The following is a 19,620-nucleotide window of genomic DNA, read 5'->3' as shown; positions in this document are numbered from 1 at the left end:
AGCTTGGCACACCTGTATTTGGGGAGTTTCTCCTATTCTTCTCTGCAGATCCTCTCAAGCTTTGTCAGGTTGGAAGGGGAGTGTCACTACACAGCTATTTTCAAGTCTCTCCAGAGATGTGCGATTGGGTTCAAGTCCGGTCTCTGCCTGGGCCACTCAAGGACATTCAGAGACTTGTCCCAAAGCCACTCCTGCATTCTCTTGGCTGTGTGCTTAGGGTCGTTGTCCTGTTGGAAGGTGAACCTTTGCCCCAGTCTGAGGTCCTGAGCGCTCTGGAGTAGGTTTTCAGAAGGATCTTTCTGTACTTTGCTCTGTTCATCTTTCCCCTGATCCTGACTAGTCTCTCAGTCCCTGCCGCTGAAAAACATCCTCACAGCATGCTGCCACCACCATGCTTCACCGTAGGGATGGTATCGGTGAGTTGATGAGTGGTGCCAGGTTTCCTCCAGACCTGATGCTTGGCCTTCAGGCCAAAGAGTTCAATATTGGTTTCATCAGACCAGAGAATCATTTTGGCAAACTCCAAATGGGCTGTCATGTGCATTTTACTGAGGACTGGCTTCTGTCTGGCCACTCTACCATAAAGGCCTGATTGGTGGAGTGCTGCAGATATGGTTGCTCTTCTGGAAGTTTCTCCCATCTTCACAAAGGAACTCTGGAGCTCTGTCAGAGTGACCATCGGGTTCTTTGTCACCTCCCTGACCAAGGACCTGATCGCTCAAACTTCTTCCATTTAAGAATGATGGAGGCCACTGTGTTCTTGGGGACCTTCAGCGCTGCAGAAATTATTTGGTAACCTTCCCCAGATCTGTGCCTCGACACAATCCTGTCTCGGAGCTCTACGGACAATTCCTTGGACAACATGGCTTGGTTTTTGCCCTGACATGCACTGTCAACTGTGAGACCTTATATAGACAGGTGGGTGCTTTTCCAAATCATGTCCAATCAATTGAATTTACCACAGGTTGACTCCAATCAAGTTTTAAATACAGCTTAAGGATGTTAAATTTCAGAATGTGGGGTGGTCATGACCCCCATCCCCAGTGAAAGTTGCGCGCCTGACTGTAGCTACTTCCCTCTCCTTACTGCGGCATGCGGGAGCGAAGGACACTGTGCCCCGTGTTGTTGTGTTGCCGGCTTGCAGTGCAAACTCTCCCCATACGGTGACATCCAGAGGGTTACTACCAAATTACAAGTTATTTATTGTGTAGGCTGCTATCCTACTTCAAGTGGGATGGAACAAATTGGCCGCATTAACAACCACAGGCGTCATGTGATACAGCTGCCCGGTGGGAAGCAACTGCTGCACAGTGGGAAGCAACTCACGTCGGCAAGGACCTCGATACAACACCGTGCACTGCTCATTCTCATCGGCTTGCCGTCACGTAAGCTAATTGGCAAGTCACGGTGACATTCAGATGGTGACCAGTAGTACAAATTATTTTTCCCTCGCCCATAGATATAAACATCCCTTTCTTTTACAAGTTTTAACTAGTGTTATGCTGCTGTTGTTTCCACACTCGACAGACTGAACCAAATCCATTAGTCTCCACTCGATTCACAGCTGCGCGTCATACGTCATCAATTTGGGCACCAAGCGTGTCTTTATATAGCCCCTCCTCTCATCTCCTCTCTTCTTTTCTCTGAATATGGGACGGTTCGTATCACTGATTTCTCCAATTACCTGCTGCACCCCTCTACCTCTCTTATTGGTCCTCCAGGCTGTATGAGAGCGAGAGAAAGCGAGAGCTTTTTTTATAAAAAAATACCTTTATTGGCCCAAATAGTTACATAATTAAAACACAAACATTTAATATTAATAGACTGGAAAGTTAGAAACAAGTCCCCCTCCTCATCCACTGCACATAGAACGTCCCACACCCCAACAAAATCCCATAGACAGTCCACCAGCCCCCCATATACCGTATAATTGTATAACTGCCTTAATATTGTATAATACCTTAATTTAGCTGGACCCCAGGAAGAGTATTTGCTGCCTTCGCAGCAGCTAATGAGGATCCATAATAAATACAAATACAAATATACATTATATATATAAAAGTATGTGGACACCCCTTCAAATAAGTGGATTTGGCTATTTCAGCCACACCCGTTGCTGACAGGGGTATAAAATAGAGCACACAGCCATACAATATACATAGACACACATTGGTAGTAGAATGGCCTTACTGAAGAGCTCAGTGACTTTCAACGTGGCACCGTCATAGGATGTCACCTTTCCAACAAGTCAGTTCGTCAAATTTCTGCCCTGCTAGAGCTGCCCCGGTCAACAGTAGGTGCTGTTATTGTGAAGTGGAAACATCTAGGAGCAACAACGGCTCAGCCACGAAGTGGTAGGCCACACAAGCTCACAGAACGGGACCGCCGAGTGCTGAAACACGTAGCGTGTAAAAATCATCTTTCCTCGGTTGCAACATTCACTACCAAGTTCCAAACTGCCTCTGGAAGCAACATCAACACAAGAACTGTGAAATGGGTTTCCATGGCCGAGCAGCCGCACACAAGCCTACGATCACCATGTGCAATCCCAAGCGTTGGCTGAGTGGTGTAAAGCACGCCGCCATTGGACTCTGGAGCAGCGGAAACGCATTATCTGGAGTGATGAATCACGCTTCACCATCTGGCAGTCCGACGGACGAATCTGAGTTTGGCGGATGCCAGGAGAACGCTACCTGCCCGAATCCATAGTGCCAATTGTAAAGTTTGGTGGAGGAAGAATAAAGGTCTGAGTCTGTTTTTCATGGTTCAGGATAGGCTAAGCCCCTTAGTTCCAGTGAAGGGAAATCTTAACGCTACAGCATACAAACGATTCTGAGCTTCCAACTATAGGATTCTGTGCTTTCAACTTTGAGACAACAGTTTGGGGAAAGCCCTTTCCTGTTTCAGCATGACAATGGCCCCGTGCACAAAGCAAGGTGCATACAGAAATGGTTTGTTGAGATTGGTGTGGAAGAACCTGACTGGCCTGCACCTCAACCTGACTGGCCTGCACCTCAACCTGACCTCAACCCCATTGAATACCTTTGGGATGAATTGGAATGCCAACTGCGAGCCTAATCGTCCAACATCAGTGCCGACCTCACTAATGCTCTTGTGGCTGAATGGAGGCAAGTCCCTGCATCAATGTGTAAAGCCTTCCCAGAAAAGTGGAGCCTGTTATAGCAGCAAAGGGGGGACCAACTCCATATTAATGCCCATGATCTTGGAATGAAATGTTCAGGTGTCCACATACTTTTGGTCATGTAGTGTACGTACATGCTCCAGTTTCAGCCGAGCCCGCTCCAGCCCCAGTAGCACAACTCTGGGGTCTGTACACCCCACCCCTGCAGCTCATGTTTCTTAGTCTTCCACATTACTTTTTTTGCCTGCCCCAACAGGTAATTTACTCGGCAGTCCCTTCGCTATTGGCTACGCTATACTTAGGTCCTCCAACGTATAACTCCAGAGATAGCCCCAACCGTAGGCCTGTACACCACCCACCCAGGACAGAAAACAACCATACAAGGCTGGAATAATGGAAAAAAAGATGATGCACATATCGACCTGCTCCAGATCCAACAGGAACAAGTTCCTGTCATACCCAAGGTCCCCAAACAGTGTCTCTCCAGCACATCCCCTGCTGTGCAGCTTGTAGACGGAAAGCTGTCACTCTGGACCCAATGTCCACCAGGTCTTGGCCCCCCTCATGCAAAGGGAGGTGTAACACTGCTGCGTGTGTCCAGTGTTGACCAAAATAAATCAAACACTAACCTCTAAAGTTGCTTGACAAGACCCTGTGGGGGTTCTAACACCATCAGTCTGTGCCAGACCATTGAAGCGGCTAAGTTGTAAGTGACCAGGACCCTTCCCCTGAAAGACATCAGTGGCAACACCCACCGCCATTTAGACAACTTAGCCGCAACCTTATCCACAAACCCCTCATAGATTCTCTCCTGAAACTCCGAGGTCCCCAAGAACATCCCTACTCTGGCCCACTGTAGCCCCCCAGGAGGACGAGGAGATCCTGCTCTGCCCCACTGTAGCCCCCCAGGAAGACTAGGAGATCCTCCTCTGCCCCACTGTAGCCCCCCAGGAAGACTAGGAGATCCTGCTCTGCCCCACTGTAGCCCCCCAGGAAGACTAGGAGATCCTGCTCTGCCCCCACTGTAGCCCCCCAGGAAGACTAGGAGATCCTGCTCTGCCCCACTGTAGCCCCCCAGGAAGACTAGGAGATCCTGCTCTGCCCCCACTGTAGCCACCCAGGAAGACTAGGAGATCCTGCTCTGCCCCCACTGTAGCCCCCCAGGAAGACTAGGAGATCTTGCTCTGCCCCACTGTAGCCCCCCAGGAAGACTAGGAGATCCTGCTCTGCCCCCACTGTAGCCCCCCAGGAAGACTAGGAGATCTTGCTCTGCCCCACTGTAGCCCCCCAGGAAGACTAGGAGATCCTGCTCTGTCCCCACTGTAGCCACCCAGGAAGACTAGGAGATCCTGCTCTGCCCCACTGTAGCCCCCCAGGAAGACTAGGAGATCCTCCTCTGCCCCACTGTAGCCCCCCAGGAAGACTAGGAGATCCTGCTCTGCCCCACTGTAGCCCCCCAGGAAGACTAGGAGATCCTGCTCTGCCCCACTGTAGCCCCCCAGGAAGACTAGGAGATCCTGCTCTGGCCCATCTTAGCATAATCAGACCGTCACTCTTCTCCCAAAGAGAGAGGGGGGGAGAGAGAGAGAGTGAGAGAGAGAGAGAGAGAGAGAGGGGGGAGGAGAAGTAGAAATCGATATACATGATTTAAGTGCGGCTGCGTGATGTGTGCAGTCAAGGGACTGGAGTTATTTTTTATTTATGAAGGCTTCAATAGCGATGCGGCCAGATGTTAAGCTGTGCAGGGATCTCATCTCACCAGAGTCACTCTCTACTGGCTATAAAGCCAGGGGGAGGGGAGGGGAGGAGGGGAGAGGGTCTGTGAGAAATCTATCTCCAATACAAGGGAGGTGACATGCTTGAGCTCTCTCTGCTTAGAGAGAGAGAGAGAGAGAGAGAGAGAGAGAGAGAGAGAGAGAGAGAGAGAGCGAGAGAGAGAGAGATAGGTTGTGGGTTTAGAGGCGGTTGGCAGCAAGGCTTCTGTTATGTCAGATTTGTATGGTTCATCAAAGAAAAAATATAGAGCAGGCATAATTTGCTTGGGTCGGTGTTTCCGTCTGCCATATCTTGTTCATCTTGGGAGTGGAAATGCTCTTTGTTTTCTCTTCTGTCAACATCAAATCAAAATCTAATCAAATCAAATGTTATTTGTCACATGCTTTGCAAACAACAGGTGTGGACTAACAGTGAAATGCTTACTAACGGGCCCATCCCAACAATGCAGAGAGAGATTTTTTGTTGTTGAAATAATAGAAAAGTAAAACACGTAAAATGTCAAATAATTATGGATACACAATAAGTAATGGTAACTTGGCTGTATATAAGGGGTACCAGTACCGTGTTGATGTGCAGGGGTGCGAGGTAATTGAGTTATATATGTACATATAACTAGGAATAAAGTGACAGATAGTAAACAGTAGCAGCAGCGTATGTGATGAGTCAAAAAAGTTAGTGCAAAAAGGGTCAATGCAGATAGTCCAGGTAGCTTTTTGGTTAACGATTTAACTAACTATAATTTATGGCTTGGGGGAAGAAGCTGTTCAGGCTCCTGTTGGTTCCAGACTTGGCGCATTGGTACCGCTTGCCGTTCGGTAGCAGAGAGAACAGTCTATGACGGATGGCTGGAGTCTTTGACAATTTTTAGGGCCTTCCTCTGCCCTGGATGGCAGGAAGCTCGGCCCCCCTTGCGGTTGGATGATAAGCATTTGCCATACCAAGCGGTGATGCAACCAGTCAAGATGCTTTCAATTGTGCAGCTGTAGAACTTTTTGAGGATCTGAGGGCCCATGCCATCTTTCAAGCTCCTGAGGGGGAAAAGGTGTTGTTGTGCCCTCTTGATAGATCCTTAGTGATGTTGGCACCAAGGAACTTGTAGCTCTCGACCCACTCCACTACATCCCGTCAATGTGAATGGGGGTGTGCTCGGCCCACCGTTTCCTGTAGTCCATGATCAGCCCCTTTGTCTTACTGACATTGAGGGAGAGGTTGTTGTCCTGGGACCACGCTGCCAGGTCTCTGACCTACTACCTATAGGCTCTCACGGGTTTCCCTTTGTAATCGGTGATTATTTGCAAGCCTTCCCACATCCGACGAGCAACAGAGCTGGTGTATTAGGATTCGATCTTAGTCCTGTATTGACGCTTTGCCTGTTTGATGGTTTGACGAAGGGCGTAGCAGGATTTCTTACGAGCGTCCTGGTTAGTGTCCACTTATTAATGAAGCCAGTGAATGATGTGGTAAACTCCTCAATGCAATCGGATCAGTCCCGGAACATGTTCCAGTCTGTGCTAGTGAAACAGTCCTGTAGCTTGGCATCCGCTTCATTGGACCACTTCCATATTGAGCGCATCACTGGTACTTCTTGTTTAAGTTTTTGCTCGTAAGCAGAAATCAGGACTATAGAGTTATGGTCAGATTTGCCAAATGAAGGGCGAGCTTTGTATGCATCTCTGTGCGTGGAGTAAAAGTGATGTTGAGTTTTTTCGCATCTTGTTGCACAGGTGACATGCTGGTAGAAATGAGGTAAAACAGATTTAAGTTTTCCTGCATTAAAATATCCGACCACTAGGAGAGCTGCCTCTGAATGAGCATTTTGTTGTTTGCTTATGGCCTTATACAAATCAAATCAAATGTATTTATATAGCCCTTCTTACATCAGCTGATATATCAAAGTGCTGTACAGAAACCCAGCCTAAAACCCCAAACAGCAAGTAATACAGGTGTAGAAGCACGGTGGCTAGGAAAAACTCCCTAGAAAGGCCAAAACCTAGGAAGAAACCTAGAGAGGAACCAGGCTATGAGGGGTGGCCAGTCCTCTTCTGGCTGTGCCGGGTGGAGATTATAACAGAACATGGCCAAGATGTTCAAATGTTCATAAATGACCAGCATGGTCAAATAATAGTAATCACAGTGAACAGGTCAGGGTTCCATAGCCGCAGGCAGAACTGTTGGAACTGGAGCAGCAGCACGGCTAGGTGGACTGGGGACAACGAGGAGTCATCATGCCAGGTAGTCCTGAGGCATGGTCCTAGGGCTCAGGTCCTCCGAGAGAGAGAAAGAAAGAAAGAGAGAAAGAGAGAATTAGAGAGAGCATACTTAAATTATACAGCTCGTTGAGTGCGGTCTTATTGTGCCCGGTTTCCCAATAACTGTCACAACTCCTACCGAAGGTGGCTCCGCTCCCTGTCCGGGTGGCGCTCGGCGGTCGTCGTCACCGGCCTACTAGCTGCCACCGATCCCTTTTTCCTTTTCTGTTTGTATTGTCTAATCAGTATCACCTGTTTCTTGTTTAGTGTGTTAGTTGGGCTATTTAAGCCAGTAGGCCCGCCTGCTCTTTGTGCGGGCTTAACTTATTTTCCCATCGTGTTTCTGGGTGGGATTCTCCTGTTGTTTTGGGCATTGTATTTTGTGCGCGGCACGCTTGTTCATTGTGGGTAATAAAGCGCCTACCTGTACGTTCTGTCTCCTGCGCCTGACTCCGCACCCACTACGCCCAGAACGTTACAATAACGATGGAACTTAAGTGTTTGAACAATGCATCTATCCTACAACGGCCGAAGATGTATAATGTGTTTCCCTAGCATTCACAAGCATTTCGCTACACTTGCATTAACACCTGCTAACCATGTGTATGTGACAAATGAATTTGATTTGATTTAAACGCATTATAGGATCAGCTTTCTCCATTCAAATCTTACCAGTATAATTATTTATTTATTTCACAATACTGACGACGGATCAGCTTCTAGAAAGATATGACCATCTACGCCTGCAAATATTGAGGCGGCTTATTCTGATGCTTACCCAATAAAAATGCACTAAATCACCAATTTAGCACATTATTGCGCACGTTAGCCTACACATCATGAAATGTATTTAGACAAATAGCCTACAAGTAGCAAAATATAACTCAATTGATTGAACATGAAATATATTTCAATATGACTGAAATAGGTCTATTGCCTACTGTTTATATTTTAATGCAGTCATCTCGGATTTCATTTGAAGCATCTTTTTATAAGTTGCTTGTTTGTATCAATTGCAAAGACATTGTCAACTTTGTATTTGTAGTCAACTTTGTTGTGAAGTTATCGGTGGTCACGAGAGACAGATAATCCATGTGATTGTATGTTTAGTGGAGTTCTTCTGTGTATAAGGGGGAAAAGCATCTAACGACGCACTTAGCTGTTCTACGAGTGGTCTGAAGCAGGGGTTAGATTACAAGTGTTTTCAAGTTCTACGTTAATAACGATGGATTTGGGAAACAGCTTGGAAATTTAATGATGCTCCTACTGAAGGTTCTAACCAAGAACTTAGCCTTAAGATGCTTTTGGGACACTGGGCCCTGGTAAATAGTATGGTCTACAGATTATCATGAGGTATTCTAAATCAGGTGAGCAGAACCTCGAGACTTCCTTAATATTGGGCCCCCGAGTGGTGCAGCGGTCTAAGGCACTGTATCTCAGCGTTAGAGCTGTCAGTACAGACCCTGGTTCAATTCCAGGCTGTATCATAACCGTCTGTGATTGGGAGTCCCATCGGGTGGCGCACAATTGGCCCAGTGTTGTCTGGGTTTGGCCGTCATTGTAAATAATAATTTGTTCTTAACTTACTTGCCTGGTTAAATTAGAGATTGCACTCCAGCTGTTGTTAGCAAAGAGACACACACCACCCCCTTTGAGCTTACCCAACGCTGCTGTTCTGTCCTGCCGATGCGTAGAAAAAAACAGCTAGAAAATTATGTTTGTTCAGCCAAGTTTTCGAGAGGTCCCGTTGATAGGATAGTCTCGAACGGAGCTAGTCCAGTTTGTTCTCTAGTGATTGTACATTCGCTTATAGAACAGTGTAAAGGCTCATTATTTCCTTACCACCGCAGTTTCATCAGGGTACCCGCTCATTGACCTCTATATGGACGTCTCTTTAGGGCCTGGTCCAGGGTGAGTAGTATGTTCTGTGCAGCCAAGTCATTGAAATGTACATTAGTAATCGCTGTTCTGATGTCCAGAAGCTCTTTTCGGTTATAGGAAACGATGCCGGAAACATTATGTACAAGAAAAGTTAAGATCAACGCAAAAAAAAAAACACAAAATAGCAGAATTGGCCAGGAGCCCGTAAAACGGACGTTATACATTCCAGCACTGTTCTCGGAACCTCTCATCTGGAGAAGCTCAAGACACATTTTGATAATGAACTATGTCAACCTCTGGTGATCAGAGCCACGCATTACCATGATCTCAAATTAACATGAAACACATATTTTATAATAGCACCAATAAAGATGCTAGTGTAATGATATTGAAAATATGAGTCATCACAGAGGGGAGAAAGTGCTTCAGTTCATGTTACATTGGGGTTTAGTGTGGCTGGTCTGTTATCCCCCACATTTCAATACTCCTCTAACACTGGCTTCATCACAAAATGGCAATCTTGTTGACAAATCTCTTAGGCCTAGGCTTTAGGGTGGTGTGTGTGTGTGTGTGTGTGCATGCGTGTGTGTGTGCTTGTGTGTGTAAGTGTCTGTGTGTGCACGTGTGTGTGCATACGTATATGTTTATGTGTGAGAGAGTGTTATGGATAGATGTGTGAACTGTAAAAGGACGAAAAGGTTATGCCATGACCAGGTCACTGGAGCCCCCAGGCAACGAGAACTTATTTTACACCCCCAGTTTAATCTAGTCTAACCTTTGTCAGTGGTGGAAAAAGTACCCAATTGTCATACTTGAGTAAAAGTAAAGATACCTTAATAGAAAATGACTAAAGTAAAAGTGAAAGTCACCAAGCAAAAAACAACTTGAGTAAATGTCTAAAAGTTGGTTTTAAATATACTTACGTATCAAAGTAAATAATTTACATACGAAGCATTTGTGTTTAATCCATCCTCCAGATCAGAGGCAGTAGGGATGACCAGGGATGTTCTCTTGATAAGTGCAGGATTTGACAATTTTCCTGTCCTGCTAAGCATTCAAAATGTAACGAGTACTTTTGGGTGTCAAGGAAAATGTATGGAGTAATAGGTACATTATTTTAGGAATGTAGTGAAGTCAAACTAAAAGTTGTCAGAAATATAAATAGTAAACTACAGATACCCCAAAAACTACTTAAGTAGTACTTAAAATGATTTTTACTGAAGTACTTTACGCCACTGTCCTTTGTAGCTCACTTACTTGATCATGTCGCTCGTAACGCCAACGTAGTGGATTTGATTCCTGGGACCACACATATGAAAAATGTATGCGCGCATGACTGTAAATCTTTGGATATAAACATCTGCTAAATGGCATATATTATTAATCTTAACAGCCAACGGAGGCTGGCTGGCATAGCAGCAGAACCACATTTCAAGCGTCATATAACCAGAGCTTGTTCCATTTCAGGCCGTGTGATCATTCCTCTCTAAGCCTACATCCTGCTTCTTCCTCGTTCTCTCCCTCTCTCTTGCTCTGTTTATGCGGTACAGATCCTCTGTAATTCCATGTGGCTCAGTTGGTAGAGCATGGTGCTTGCAATGTTAAGGTTGTGGGTTTGATTCCCACAGGTGATGAAAATATGGTAATATATGCATTCACTACTGTAAGTTGCTCTGGATAAGCGTGTCTGCTGAATGACTAAAATGTAATCCTTGTAGACGACTGCTATGTATTGTTTTTAAATCGGTGAGCTCTACAAGGTCAATTAAGATTTAATCAGTGAGCTAGCAATCACACAGGCAGTAAAAAGAGAGAGAAGACAGTGGAAATGAGCTCAGGGAATTATTGAGGCAAAGCAATAAGAAGGCGATGAGAGTATTGCTTAAATGTTTATAAAGGGCTTGAGAAAACAAGTTTGACATTTCTCTGGAACGCGTGCTGATATAACCGACATGACACTCAGCGTTTATTATTCTCCCACGGCAAGCTCATTATCTAAATTGAAGCAATTAGTCATATGAAGGCTGTATACTTGACATTTGGCTGCAGCAGACACTTAAAGTAGAGAAGGGTATTGATATTTCTACTGGCACGACCTACAGTAAGAAGGGAACGGTGCTGGTAGTTTATTCTCTATCACGACCTACAGTAAGAAGGGAACGGTGCTGGTAGTTTATTCTCTATCACGACCTACAGTTAGAAGGTAAAGGTGCTGGTGGTTTATTCTCTATCACGACCTACAGTAAGAAGGGAACGGTGCTGGTGGTTTATTCTCTATCACGACCTACAGTAAGAAGGGAACGGTGCTGGTGGTTTATTCTCTATCACGACCTACAGTAAGAAGGGAACGGTGCTGGTAGTTTATTCTCTATCACGACCTACAGTAAGAAGGGAACGGTGCTGGTGGTTTATTCTCTATCACGACCTACAGTAAGAAGGGAACGGTGCTGGTGGTTTATTCTCTATCACGACCTACAGTAAGAAGGGAACGGTGCTGGTAGTTTATTCTCTATCACGACCTACAGTAAGAAGGGAACGGTGCTGGTGGTTTATTCTCTATCACGACCTACAGTAAGAAGGGAACGGTGCTGGTAGTTTATACTCTATCACGACCTACAGTAAGAAGGGAACGGTGCTGGTGGTTTATTCTCTATCACGACCTACAGTAAGAAGGGAACGGTGCTGGTAGTTTATTCTCTATCACGACATACAGATGTTGCTTTTTTAGCCAAATAAAAGAAGAAGGAAATGTGACTAGAGTGGTTTAGTTCATAACTGTGGTTCTAACTTGGTGCTTACTAAGAGGCCATGTGTGATATTAAGGATCAAGGGAGGAAAAATCTCTTCCTCCTGACTATTTATATGCAAATAACTCAAGAAAGACGTCCTGACCCGTTTCGGGCTCTGATAAGGAAAAATCCATATTGTTTTTAAATAAGCCTTGTGATGAAATACTCAGTACCTAGTTGTGACAGTCTCTCATCTCACTGAAATAGGAGCATCTCTCTGGGTGTCAGTGAGTCTATGTGTAACACTACAGTGCTGCAGACAGTCAGACAGAGACAGACAGACAGACAAAGAGACCCATCTGACTGACAGAGACTGACTGAGACTCAGGCTGTCATGGTGGTATTTCTTTGTTATGCCATAAGAGAGCTCACTAACTCTACTCACTCACTCACTCACTCACTCACTCACTCACTCACTCACTCACTCACTCACTCACTCACTCACTCACTCACTCACTCACTCACTCACTCACTCACTCACTCACTCACTCACTCACTCACTCACTCACTCACTCACTCACTCACTCACTCACTCACTCACTCACTCACTCACTCACTCACTCACTCACTCACAGAGAATTCACCACTTTACCTGCTGCTTAACCATACATCCAGCTACTGTTTTGAGGTTGACATGGTAGCACAAGGTTCCTTAACTTCTACCCCCGGGGCAGTGGGGAAACAGCAGAGTTCAGGGGGTTAACATCGGCTACGTAATGGGGGAGACAGGATCTCTGTGCCTCAGGGTAAGAGTCAGCTTTATGAATCTGAGATTTTGGATTTGTGATTCCCCTGCCTGAATTGTCTCTTCTGAGTCTTTTACTGTGCAGGTGTGAAGGGACTATATAGAGGATCTTATGCTGGCTGTTGTCTTACTGTACCACCTCCTGCTACACTACAGGCCATGCAGGCATTGAGTAGCCTTTGCTCTCCCTGCTCTACAGTTGGGCCTATGTTTCTGCTCACCTAATGTAAGAGGCATGGATAGAAAGAGGGAGGTTGATACATGGATCAACATAGAAGGACAGTTACAGATGAACGTGGATGAACTATAGATCAGCAACAGGACGTAACAAAGCCTAGGCCTGTTTCCTTGTGGTTTCTAACCCTGCCATTCAGCTCTGGGTCCGTATCTACAAAACAAAGTGTCTCAGAGTAGGAGTGCTGATCTAGCATCAGTTTTGACTTATGGATCATGATGAAAAAGATTGTACGGAAAGATCCTAGATCAACAATACTACTCCCAGACATTTTGTGGATACGGGCCCTGATCTCACGTAGCAGCTAATCACTCTGCTTGTCATTTACTCGCCATACCATTTCCATTATCGTAATATCCCTGGCTTATGATCCCATCTAAGAGGCCAATAGAGTCTCCATTTCTGATGACTAATAATGCAAAGTGAGCACACAGAGAGAGGGGTAGCGGGAAGGAAAGGCTTTAGGTAAAGCCTGTTTAGTGGGGACCCATTAGGAAAATTGTGAGGAGGTGGGCGTGACGTCTGTCTGTCTGTCTGTCTGTCTGTCTGTCTGTCTGTCTGTCTGTCTGTCTGTCTGTCTGTCTGTCTGTCTGTCTGTCTGTCTGTCTGTCTGTCTGTCTGTCTGTCTGTCTGTCTGTCTGTCTGTCTGTCTGTCTGTCTGTCTGTCTGTCTGTCTGTCTGTCTGTCTGTCTGTGTGTGTGTGTGTGTGTGTGTGTGTGTGTGTGTGTGTGTGTGTGTGTGTGTGTGTGTGTGTGTGTGTGTGTGTGTGTGTGTGTGTAAGGAGCTGGGACAGATGTATGGTAGGAATAATTCATTGGGAGTTAATGGGATTTCAGCTGGGCTTGTGTTCTCTCTGTGTGTGTGTGTGTGTGTGTGTGTGTGTGTGTGTGTGTGTGTGTGTGTGTGTGTGTGTGTGTGTGTGTGTGTGTGTGTGTGTGTGTGTGTGTGTGTGTGTGTGTGTGTGTGTGTGTGTGTGTGTGTGTGTGTGTGTGTGTGTGTGTGTGTGTGTGTGTGTGTGTTGCTGCCTGCCTGCCTGCCTGCCTGCCCGTTTACCACACCCACCCACAGCAAATGAATTATTAAACAGCCTTGGATTTCCTATTTATGTAATGCTGCATTACAATGGAACAGGCAAACAAAGACTTGGATTCTCAAACAGACAGACGAAGGAAAGGAGGGTCAGAAAGGAGAGAGGAGAGGAAAGGAGGGGTAGAAAGGAGAGGAGAGGAAAGGAAGGGAGAAAGGAAAGAAGAGCGTTTCCCTATTCACATAGAGCCTTCATTTAATCTCCTACTGTTTGCTCTGAGATTAGACAAGGTCATTTGCATTTGCAGTCTGATTATTTTACACACTGTTGCTGGGCCCACAGAGGGAAGGCAGAAGGAGATGCAGACAAGAGCTATTAAGCTTTAAATGAGAAAAGGTGTGTGTGTGTGTGTGTGTGTGTGTGTGTGTGTGTGTGTGTGTGTGTGTTTACTATAGAATTTGGTAATAAACTATAGCATACTGTAGAATACTAGACTACACATTGTAGTGTCCCTTGATCATATGTAGTACTTAGTATAGAATATTGTAGTATACTGTAGAATACTATAGTAAATACTGTGGTATTATCCACAAAAAAACACAGTAGTAAATACTACCGAAATGTCCGCAAAAAAACACAAAAATGTTTAACTATAGTAAATACTACAGTATTTCATTTGCACAAACCCTGCCAATTCTCCTCCCCCGTATCCCAATTTGTACCACCCGTAAGTGAGAAACTTACATGCCAAGTATAGACCATTTATTGTGTTCCCTACAGGTTCTAGAAAAGACCAGGAGTGTCTGAACTCCGTTCAGAACCCAGTCCAACTTACCTGCAGGTTATGTACATTAGCTCTTTTAGTATTTCTCCAGTAGGTTTCTTCCAGGATAAAGCCCCCCACTTTTATGTCAAAGATTATAAAACAAAACACTTAGGTAGATACTAGGGTTGCACATTTTGGGGAATATTCAGAGGTGGAAACTTTCCTTGGGAATTAAAGGGAATATATGGGATGATCCCCAATGATCCATTGCATCTCCCAAAAACATTTTCAACATACATCTGTAAAATGATAGTCTGGAAACTAAAGCTTTGGTTGTATTCCTCTCAGACTTCCATGTCTTCTTCCTGGACCTCCTCAATGTCCACCTCTTGAACATCAGATTCTGATTCCTCATCTTCTCTGTCCCTTTCCAACCTTGTTGAGGATGGCTCGTTGTCAGGCATAAAAATCCTCAAATTTGCCTGGATGGCCACCAATTTTTCAACCCTTGTATTGGTCAGCCTGTTGTGTGCTTTGGTGTGTGTGTTTCCAAACAAGGACCAGTTGCGCTCTGAGGAGGCTGATGTTGGTGGGATTTGGAGGATGATGGAGGCAACAGGGGAAAGAGCCTCAGATCCACAAAGTCCCTTCCACCAGGTGGCTGAGGAGATATGTTGGCATGACTGCCATATTGCATCTCCATCCCAAAGCCCTTGCTTGGAAGTGTACTTCACCAGACTGCGAAGAACCTTGCCCTCATCCAGGCCAAGGTGGCGAGACACGATAGTGATGACACCATAGGCCTTGTTGATCTCTGCACCAGACAGGATGCTCTTGCCAGCATACTTGGGGTCCAACATGTACGCTGCGGCGTGTATGGGCTTCAGCCAGAAGTCTTCACTCTTTTTGATGTCTTTCAGAACTGCAGTTTCCTCTGCTTGGCGCAACAGTGAAGTGGGCAGGGCAGTACGGATTTCTTCTCTTACATCCGCAAGTAGAGTCTGAACATCAGACAGGATGGCATTGTCTCCCTCAATCCGTGCAATGGCTACTACTATAGGTTTCAGGCTGCTTACCACTCTCTCCCAAAATACATCATCCAGGAGGATCCTCTTGATGGGGATGTCCATATCGGCAGACTGTGATATGGCCATTTCTTGGAGAGACTCCTTCCCCTCCAGGAGACTGTCAAACATGATGACAACACCACCCCAATGGGTGTTGCTGGGCAACGTCAATGTGGTGCTCTTATTCTTCTCACTTTGCTTGGTGAGGTAGATTGCTGCTATAACTTGATGACCCTTCACATACCTAACCATTTCCTTGGCTCTCTTGAAGAGTGTATCCATTGTTTCCAGTGCCATGATGTCCTTGAGGAGCAGATTCAATGCATGAGCAGCACAGCCAATAGGTGTGATGTGAGGGTAGGACTCCTCCACTTTAAACCAAGCAGCCTTCATGTTCGCAGCATTGTCTGTCACTAGTGCAAATATCTTCTGTGGTCCAAGGTCATTGATGACTGCCATCAGCTCATCTGCAATGTAGAGACCGGTGTGTCTGTTGTCGCTTGTGTCTGTGCTCTTGTAGAATACTGGTTGAGGGGTGGAGATGATGTAGTTAATTATTCCTTGCCCACGAACATTCGACCACCCATCAGAGATGATTGTAATGCAGTCTGCTTTCTCTATGATTTGCTTGACTTTCACTTGAACTCTGTTGAACTCTGCATCCAGCAAATGAGTAAATTAAGTATGTCTGGTTGGAGGGGTGTATGCTGGGCGAAGAACATTCAGAAATCTCTTCCAATACATATTGCCTGTGAGCATCAGAGGTGAACCAGTTGCATACACAGCTCGAGCAAGACATTCATCAGCATTTCTCTGACTACTTTCCTCATTTGAGTAAAAAAAAATCTGATTCCAGGAGGACCATGAGCTGTTGTTATCGATAAGGCGTCTGATTCATCATTTCCACCTCAAATAGAAGTAGAGGGACTTTTGTCAGAGTTTGCTTGTTGTGAGCGTTGAGGGAACTTGATGCACTTGGCCAGATGATTCTGCATCTTTGTTGCATTTTTCACATATGATTCAGCACAATATTTGCAAATGTACACAGCTTTTCCTTCTACATTAGCTGCAGTGAAAAGTATCTACACATCAGATAGTGCCTGTGGCATTTTCCTGTGAGGATTAGAAAAAAATGAGTAAAAAAAACAAATACAATTCCATGTACAGATAAATAGTTTAGCAGTTAGATTAAACAACTCCTTTGTACGATAAATGTTTTAAAATGAAACATGTATGAAAACAGGTGAATTAACACTCAGTTAGCAGGCTCAAGCAAGCTAAACCCCACATGGTAGCAAAAACTAACTAGCATAAATGGTTAACAAGTTAGAAATGATTTAAACACACTTTACTGTAGGCTACTATTTACTAGTTAACAAAAAATCATGTATGTCATATAAAATATATTCACCCCACCCAGTATCGTAATCTAAATTTACCAGAAAGCGTATAGTCCTTGGTTCAGACTGTAGTAGTGTGGGCTCAATAGCATCTCATTAGTGTGCAAGATCTTGTGAATCAGCTGTACATGTGATGGAAGAATGCACTGTGCATGCAGAGGGTTGCAATTCCATTGAATTGGGGATAGTTTAAGAAACATATGCCACAAGACCTAGAATTGCATTATTGTATCTCACAAAAAAGGTTCACTGTTATAAGCTAACTTTTTAGATGAATTTAAGGAAAATTCCCAAAATTCTCGGGCTTAACCTCCCATGGAACATTTCCGGAAGAATTACGGAAATGTACCGGAAAGTTTCCGACCCTTTGCAACCCTAGTAGATACTACAGTAATGTCCCCTAAATACTACAGTATACTACAATCCGCAAAAACAGTTTGCAAAAACACTACATTGAATACTGTAGTATTCCTACCATAGAATACTGTACAGTATAGTATTTTTCATGTGGCAGTTAAATGTATGTGTGTGACCATATATCGGTCTGTATTTGTGTGTGTTTGCATATGTTTCCTTCAGGGGTGTAGGAGTGTAACAGTGAGCAGGCAAGGGCCATTTAAAGAAGCTCTCTTGCCAGTCCTCTCAGTGTGATTGGCTGGGTGGGTGGAATCGATGGGCCTTGGCCTGCAGGCCAGGAGCATGCACGTCCGCACGCACACACACCGGTCTGAAGACCAGGTACTGTATCCATATGGAGCGTGGTGAGACAGGACACATATACACACACTGAGATGGGACAAGAGCAGGGAGCGAGGAGAAGAGAGAAGGGAGCAGGGAGAGAGGAGAGGAGAGTGGGGAGCGAGGAGAGGAGAGAAGGGAGCAGGGAGAGAGGAGAGGAGAGTGGGGAGCGAGGAGAGGAGAGGAGAGAGGGGAGAAGGTAGGGAGGAGAGGAGAGTGGGGAGCGAGGAGAGGAGAAAGGGGAGCAGGGAGTGAGGAGAGGAGAGGAGAGAGGGGAGAAGGTAGGGAGGAGAGGAGAGTGGGGAGCGAGGAGAGGAGAAAGGGGAGCAGGGAGTGAGGAGAGGAGAGGAGAGAGGGGAGCAGGTAGGGAGGAGAGGAGAGTGGGAGCGAGGAGAGGAGAAAGGGGAGCAGGGAGTGAGGAGAGGAGAGGAGAGGGGAGCAAGGGAGAGAGAGAGTGGGGAGCGAGGAGAGGAGAAAGGGGAGCAGGGAGTGAGGAGAGGAGAGGAGAGAGGGGAGCAGGGAGAGAGAAGTGTAGAGTGGGCAGCGGGCAGCGGGCTGTCTGTTTGATACTGCCTCTCCTCCATGGGGAACAGAGCGTCTCCCCACTGTTTAAGGCCCCATCAAGCTCACTAACAGGGGGAAGGGGGAGTTCATCAGGATAGTACTGCCAACGGGCTGCAGCATCTGGAGCGCCACCCTTTGGCTCTGAGTTGGTGTGGTGGTCTGGTGGGCATGGTTGGAGGTTGGTGATAACATGATGGGGATGTTCAGTATGCAGTCACAGCAGCATAGTGTGTTTGTTGGTGCATGGTGTTCAGATCTACACACCACCAGAGTACATGTACCTATTAGATTCATCAGAGACAAGGGAAGTGTTTCTTTCACCACCAGTACTGGAACACATTTATCTACTTCTGGTCCTACTAACACACACTCAATACAGACTATTTTATTTTATAGTTGACCTTCATTTAACTAGGCAAGTCAGTTAAGAACAAATTCTTATTTACAATGACGGTCTACCAAAAGGCAAAAGGCCTCCTACAGGGACGGGTGCCTGGGATTAAAAATACAAAATAAATACAATATAAATATAGTACAAAACACACATCACAACAAGAGAGGCAACACAACATTACATAAAGAGTCACCTAAGACAACACATAGCAAGGCAACAACACAACATTTATTTTACCAGGAAAGTCAGTTAAGAACAAATTCTTATTTTCAATGATGGCCTAGGAACAGTGGGTTAACTGCCTTGTTCAGGGGCAGAATAACAGATTTTTACCTTCTCAGCTCAGGGATTCGATCTTGCAACCTCTCAGTTACTAGTCCAATGCTCTAACCACTAGGCTACACGCCGCCCCGACGTAACAACAATATAGTAGCAAGACAACATGATAGCAGCATGTCGTTCTTTTTCCTTTCTATTGAATACGCTATTGTCCGGTTGAAATATTACCGATTATTTAGATAATTGACACCCTGAGGATTAATTCTAAACATCGTTTGACATGTTTCAACAAACTTTACCGGTACTATTAGGATGTATTCTTCTGTATGTTTTGACCGCCTTTGAGCCAGTGGATTACTGAACAAAACGCGACAACAAAACTGAGTATTTGGGATATAAAGAAGGACTTTATCGAACAAAACAACCATTTATTGTGTTCCTGGGACCCTTGTGATTGCAACCAGATGAAGATCTTCAAAGGTAACTGATTTATTTTATTGCTATTTCTGACTTTCGTGACTCCTCTGCTTGGTTGGAAAATGTTTGTATGCTTTTGTGTGCGGGTCGC

General features: G+C 45.3%; 1 protein-coding gene and 1 non-coding gene across 2 annotated transcripts in view; both read left to right on the top strand.

The window, feature by feature from the left end:
• Positions 1 to 19,620, top strand: part of LOC106603516 (transmembrane protein 211-like) — a 156,944-nt gene that overhangs the window by 103,281 nt on the left and 34,043 nt on the right. The window lies entirely within an intron of this gene.
• LOC123742636 (U7 small nuclear RNA) lies at positions 14,689 to 14,745 on the top strand. The gene has a single exon (XR_006769786.1). It is a non-coding gene; the product is annotated as a U7 small nuclear RNA (small nuclear RNA).

The sequence above is a fragment of the Salmo salar genome, chromosome ssa04, assembly GCF_905237065.1.
Source record: "Salmo salar chromosome ssa04, Ssal_v3.1, whole genome shotgun sequence".
NCBI classification, from domain to species: Eukaryota; Metazoa; Chordata; class Actinopteri; order Salmoniformes; family Salmonidae; genus Salmo; species Salmo salar.
The sequence above is the reverse complement of the archived record's forward strand: the minus strand, read 5'-3'. Positions and strand labels throughout refer to the sequence as shown.